Genomic DNA, 6,117 nt, shown 5'->3' with positions numbered 1-6,117 from the left:
TGCCTGTCGCTTTATAAGACCAATTTTCTTAATGTAAGATCGACCAGAAAACTCAAGGACTCTGGAGGTTACTCCTTTATAGCCGCGACACTTGGATGATCTTGCCTTATAGGTATAGATATATATTTTCCAATATCCGTTGCAATGTTAACAAAATAATCATTGAAGAAACCAAGTTTGTATCCTCACATAATTATACCTTGTCAGATGTGAGCCCACTCTTGTTTGTCAGGAATGGGCGTACGGTTGGCCAGAAATCAGTTGGACATGGTTGGATGTGAGCCCACCCTTGTTTGTCAGGAATGGGCGTATGGGTGGCGAAAAATCAGTTGGACCTGGTCAAATGTGAGCCCAACCTTGTTTGTCAGGAATGGGCGTATGGGTGGCCAGAAATCAGTTGGACCTGGTCAGATGTGAGCCCACCCTTGTTTGTCAGGAATGGGCGTATGGGTGGCAAGAAATCAGTTGGACCTGGTCAGATGTGAGCCCACTCTTGTTTGTCAGGAATGGGCGTATGGTTGGCCAGAAATCAGTTGGACCTGGTCAGATGTGAGCCCACCCTTGTTTGTCAGGAATGGGCGTATGGTTGGCCAGAAATCAGTTGGACCTGGTCAGATGCGAGCCCACTCTTGTTTGTCAGGAATGGGCGTATGGTTGGCCAGAAATCAGTTGGACCTGGTCAGATGTGAGCCCACTCTTGTTTGTCAGGAATGGGCGTATGGGTGGCCAGAAATCAGTTGGACCTGGTCAGATGTGAGCCCACTCTTGTTTGTCAGGAATGGGCGTATGGTTGGCCAGAAATCAGTTGGACCTGGTCAGATGTGAGCCCAACCTTGTTTGACAGGAATGGACGTATGGTTGGCCAGAAATCAGTTGGACCTGGTCAGATGTGAGCCCACCCTTGTTTGTCAGGAATGGGCGTATGGTGGCCAGAAATCAGTTGGACCTGGTCAGATGTGAGCCCACCCTTGTTTGTCAGGAATGGGCGTATGGTTGGCCAGAAACCAGTTGGACCTGGTCAGATGTGAGCCCACCCTTGTTTGTCAGGAATGGGCGTATGGGTTGGCCAGAAAATCAGTTGGACCTGGTCAGATGTGAGAGCCCACCCTTGTTTGTCAGGAATGGGCGTATGGGTGGCCAGAAATCAGTTGGACCTGGTCAGATGTGAGCCCACCCTTGTTTGTCAGAATGGGCGTATGGTTGGCCAGAAATCAGTTGGACTGGTCAGATGTGAGCCCACCCTTTGTCAGGAATGGGCGTATGGTTGGCCAGAAATCAGTTGGACTGGTCAAATGTGAGCCCACCCTTGTTTGTCAGGAATGGGCGTATGGGTGGCCAGAAATCAGTTGGACCTGGTCAGATGTGAGCCCACCTTGTTTGTCAGGAATGGGCGTATGGGTGGCCAGAAATCAGTTGGACCTGGTCAGATGTGAGCCCACCCTTGTTTGTCAGGAATGGGCGTATGGTGGCCAGAAATCAGTTGGACCTGGTCAGATGTGAGCCCACCCTTGTTTGTCCAGGAATGGGCGTATGGGTGGCCAGAAATCAGTTGGACCTGGTCAGATGTGAGCCCACCCTTGTTTGTCAGGAATGGGCGTATGGTTGGCCAGAAATCAGTTGGACCTGGTCAGATGTGAGCCCACCCTTGTTTGTCAGGAATGGGCGTATGGTTGGCCAGAAATCAGTTGGACCTGGTCAGATGTGAGCCCACCCTTGTTTGTCAGGAATGGGCGTATGGGTGGCCAGAAATCAGTTGGACCTGGTCAGATGTGAGCCCACCCTTGTTTGTCAGGAATGGGCGTATGGGTGGCCAGAAATCAGTTGGACCTGGTCAGATGTGAGCCCACCCTTGTTTGTCAGGAATGGGCGTATGGGTGGCCAGAAATCAGTTGGACCTGGTCAGATGTGAGCCCACCCTTGTTTGTCAGGAATGGGCGTATGGGTGGCCAGAAATCAGTTGGACCTGGTCAGATGTGAGCCCACCCTTGTTTGTCAGGAATGGGCGTATGGGTGGCCAGAAATCAGTTGGACCTGGTCAGATGTGAGCCCACCCTTGTTTGTCAGGAATGGGCGTATGGGTGGCCAGAAATCAGTTGGACCTGGTCAGATGTGAGCCCACCCTTGTTTGTCAGGAATGGGCGTATGGGTGGCCAGAAATCAGTTGGACCTGGTCAGATGTGAGCCCACCCTTGTTTGTCAGGAATGGGCGTATGGGTGGCCAGAAATCAGTTGGACCTGGTCAGATGTGAGCCCACCCTTGTTTGTCAGGAATGGGCGTATGGTTGGCCAGAAATCAGTTGGACCTGGTCAGATGTGAGCCCACCCTTGTTTGTCAGGAATGGGCGTATGGGTGGCCAGAAATCAGTTGGACCTGGTCAGATGTGAGCCCACCCTTGTTTGTCAGGAATGGGCGTATGGTTGGCCAGAAATCAGTTGGACATGGTCAGATGTGAGCCCACCCTTGTTTGTCAGGAATGGGCGTATGGGTGGCCAGAAATCAGTTGGACCTGGTCAGATGTGTGAGCCCACCCTTGTTTGTCAGGAATGGGCGTATGGGTGGCCAGAAATCAGTTGGACCTGGTCAGATGTGAGCCCACCCTTGTTTGTCAGGAATGGGCGTATGGTGGCCAGAAATCAGTTGGACCTGGTCAGATGTGAGCCCACCCTTGTTTGTCAGGAATGGGCGTATGGTGTGCCAGAAATCAGTTGGACCTGGTCAGATGTGAGCCCACCCTTGTTTGTCAGGAATGGGCGTATGGGTGGCCAGAAATCAGTTGGACCTGGTCAGATGTGAGCCCACCCTTGTTTGTCAGGAATGGGCGTATGGGTGGCCAGAAATCAGTTGGACCTGGTCAGATGTGAGCCCACCCTTGTTTGTCAGGAATGGGCGTATGGGTGGCCAGAAATCAGTTGGACCTGGTCAGATGTGAGCCCACCCTTGTTTGTCAGGAATGGGCGTATGGGTGGCCAGAAATCAGTTGGACCTGGTCAGATGTGAGCCCACCCTTGTTTGTCAGGAATGGGCGTATGGGTGGCCAGAAATCAGTTGGACCTGGTCAGATGTGAGCCCACCCTTGTTTGTCAGGAATGGGCGTATGGTTGGCCAGAAATCAGTTGGACCTGGTCAGATGTGAGCCCACCCTTGTTTGTCAGGAATGGGCGTATGGGTGGCCAGAAATCAGTTGGACCTGGTCAGATGTGAGCCCACCCTTGTTTGTCAGGAATGGGCGTATGGGTGGCCAGAAATCAGTTGGACCTGGTCAGATGTGAGCCCACCCTTGTTTGTCAGGAATGGGCGTATGGGTGGCCAGAAATCAGTTGGACCTGGTCAGATGTGAGCCCACCCTTGTTTGTCAGGAATGGGCGTATGGGTGGCCAGAAATCAGTTGGACCTGGTCAGATGTGAGCCCACCCTTGTTTGTCAGGAATGGGCGTATGGGTGGCCAGAAATCAGTTGGACCTGGTCAGATGTGAGCCCACCCTTGTTTGTCAGGAATGGGCTTATGGTTGGCCAGAAATCAGTTGGACCTGGTCAGATGTGAGCCCACTCTTGTTTGTCAGGAATGGGCGTATGGTTGGCCAGAAATCAGTTGGACCTGGTCAGATGTGAGCCCACCCTTGTTTGTCAGGAATGGGCGTATGGGTGGCCAGAAATCAGTTGGACCTGGTCAGATGTGAGCCCACCCTTGTTTGTCAGGAATGGGCGTATGGGTGGCCAGAAATCAGTTGGACCTGGTCAGATGTGAGCCCACCCTTGTTTGTCAGGAATGGGCGTATGGGTGGCCAGAAATCAGTTGGACCTGGTCAGATGTGAGCCCACCCTTGTTTGTCAGGAATGGGCGTATGGTTGGCCAGAAATCAGTTGGACCTGGTCAGATGTGAGCCCACCCTTGTTTGTCAGGAATGGGCGTATGGGTGGCCAGAAATCAGTTGGACCTGGTCAGATGTGAGCCCACCCTTGTTTGTCAGGAATGGGCGTATGGTTGGCCAGAAATCAGTTGGACCTGGTCAGATGTGAGCCCACCCTTGTTTGTCAGGAATGGGCGTATGGTTGGCCAGAAATCAGTTGGACCTGGTCAGATGTGAGCCCACCCTTGTTTGTCAGGAATGGGCGTATGGTTGGCCAGAAATCAGTTGGACCTGGTCAGATGTGAGCCCACCCTTGTTTGTCAGGAATGGGCGTATGGGTTGGCCAGAAATCAGTTGGACCTGGTCAGATGTGAGCCCACCCTTGTTTGTCAGGAATGGGCGTATGGTGGCCAGAAATCAGTTGGACCTGGTCAGATGTGAGCCCACCCTTGTTTGTCAGGAATGGGCGTATGGGTGGCCAGAAATCAGTTGGACCTGGTCAGATGTGAGCCCACCCTTGTTTGTCAGGAATGGGCGTATGGTTGGCCAGAAATCAGTTGGACCTGGTCAGATGTGAGCCCACCCTTGTTTGTCAGGAATGGGCGTATGGTTGGCCAGAAATCAGTTGGACCTGGTCAGATGTGAGCCCACCCTTGTTTGTCAGGAATGGGCGTATGGGTGGCCAGAAATCAGTTGGACCTGGTCAGATGTGAGCCCACCCTTGTTTGTCAGGAATGGGCGTATGGTTGGCCAGAAATCAGTTGGACCTGGTCAGATGTGAGCCCACCCTTGTTTGTCAGGAATGGGCGTATGGGTGGCCAGAAATCAGTTGGACCTGGTCAGATGTGAGCCCACCCTTGTTTGTCAGGAATGGGCGTATGGGTGGCCAGAAATCAGTTGGACCTGGTCAGATGTGAGCCCACCCTTGTTTGTCAGGAATGGGCGTATGGGTGGCCAGAAATCAGTTGGACCTGGTCAGATGTGAGCCCACCCTTGTTTGTCAGGAATGGGCGTATGGGTGGCCAGAAATCAGTTGGACCTGGTCAGATGTGAGCCCACCCTTGTTTGTCAGGAATGGGCGTATGGTTGGCCAGAAATCAGTTGGACCTGGTCAGATGTGAGCCCACCCTTGTTTGTCAGGAATGGGCGTATGGTGGCCAGAAATCAGTTGGACCTGGTCAGATGTGAGCCCACCCTTGTTTGTCAGGAATGGGCGTATGGGTGGCCAGAAATCAGTTGGACCTGGTCAGATGTGAGCCCACCCTTGTTTGTCAGGAATGGGCGTATGGTTGGCCAGAAATCAGTTGGACCTGGTCAGATGTGAGCCCACCCTTGTTTGTCAGGAATGGGCGTATGGTGGCCAGAAATCAGTTGGACCTGGTCAGATGTGAGCCCACCCTTGTTTGTCAGGAATGGGCGTATGGTGGCCAGAAATCAGTTGGACCTGTCAGATGTGAGCCCACCTTGTTTGTCAGGAATGGGCGTATGGTTGGCCAGAAATCAGTTGGACCTGGTCAGATGTGAGCCCACCCTTGTTTGTCAGGAATGGGCGTATGGTTGGCCAGAAATCAGTTGGACCTGGTCAGATGTGAGCCCACCCTTGTTTGTCAGGAATGGGCGTATGGGTGGCCAGAAATCAGTTGGACCTGGTCAGATGTGAGCCCACCCTTGTTTGTCAGGAATGGGCGTATGGTTGGCCAGAAATCAGTTGGACCTGGTCAGATGTGAGCCCACCCTTGTTTGTCAGGAATGGGCGTATGGTTGGCCAGAAATCAGTTGGACCTGGTCAGATGTGAGCCCACCCTTGTTTGTCAGGAATGGGCGTATGGTTGGCCAGAAATCAGTTGGACCTGGTCAGATGTGAGCCCACCCTTGTTTGTCAGGAATGGGCGTATGGGTGGCCAGAAATCAGTTGGACCTGGTCAGATGTGAGCCCACCTTGTTTGTCAGGAATGGGCGTATGGTTGGCCAGAAATCAGTTGGACCTGGTCAGATGTGAGCCCACCCTTGTTTGTCAGGAATGGGCGTATGGTTGGCCAGAAATCAGTTGGACCTGGTCAGATGTGAGCCCACCCTTGTTTGTCAGGAATGGGCGTATGGGTGGCCAAAAATAATTAAAAGAAAAAAACTTGAAACTTCATAATACTGCATTTGTAATCCGCCAGGTCTATTTTTAAATTGAGGCAAACGTAAATTTTTGGACTATTATGGATCTAACTATCATTCGAAAAGGTTTGTATAAATATGAAATGTCCTGAATTTAATTGC

The sequence above is a fragment of the Argopecten irradians genome, chromosome 3 (assembly GCF_041381155.1).
Source record: "Argopecten irradians isolate NY chromosome 3, Ai_NY, whole genome shotgun sequence".
NCBI classification, from domain to species: domain Eukaryota; kingdom Metazoa; phylum Mollusca; class Bivalvia; order Pectinida; family Pectinidae; genus Argopecten; species Argopecten irradians.
Note: the sequence above shows the minus strand (reverse complement) of the source record.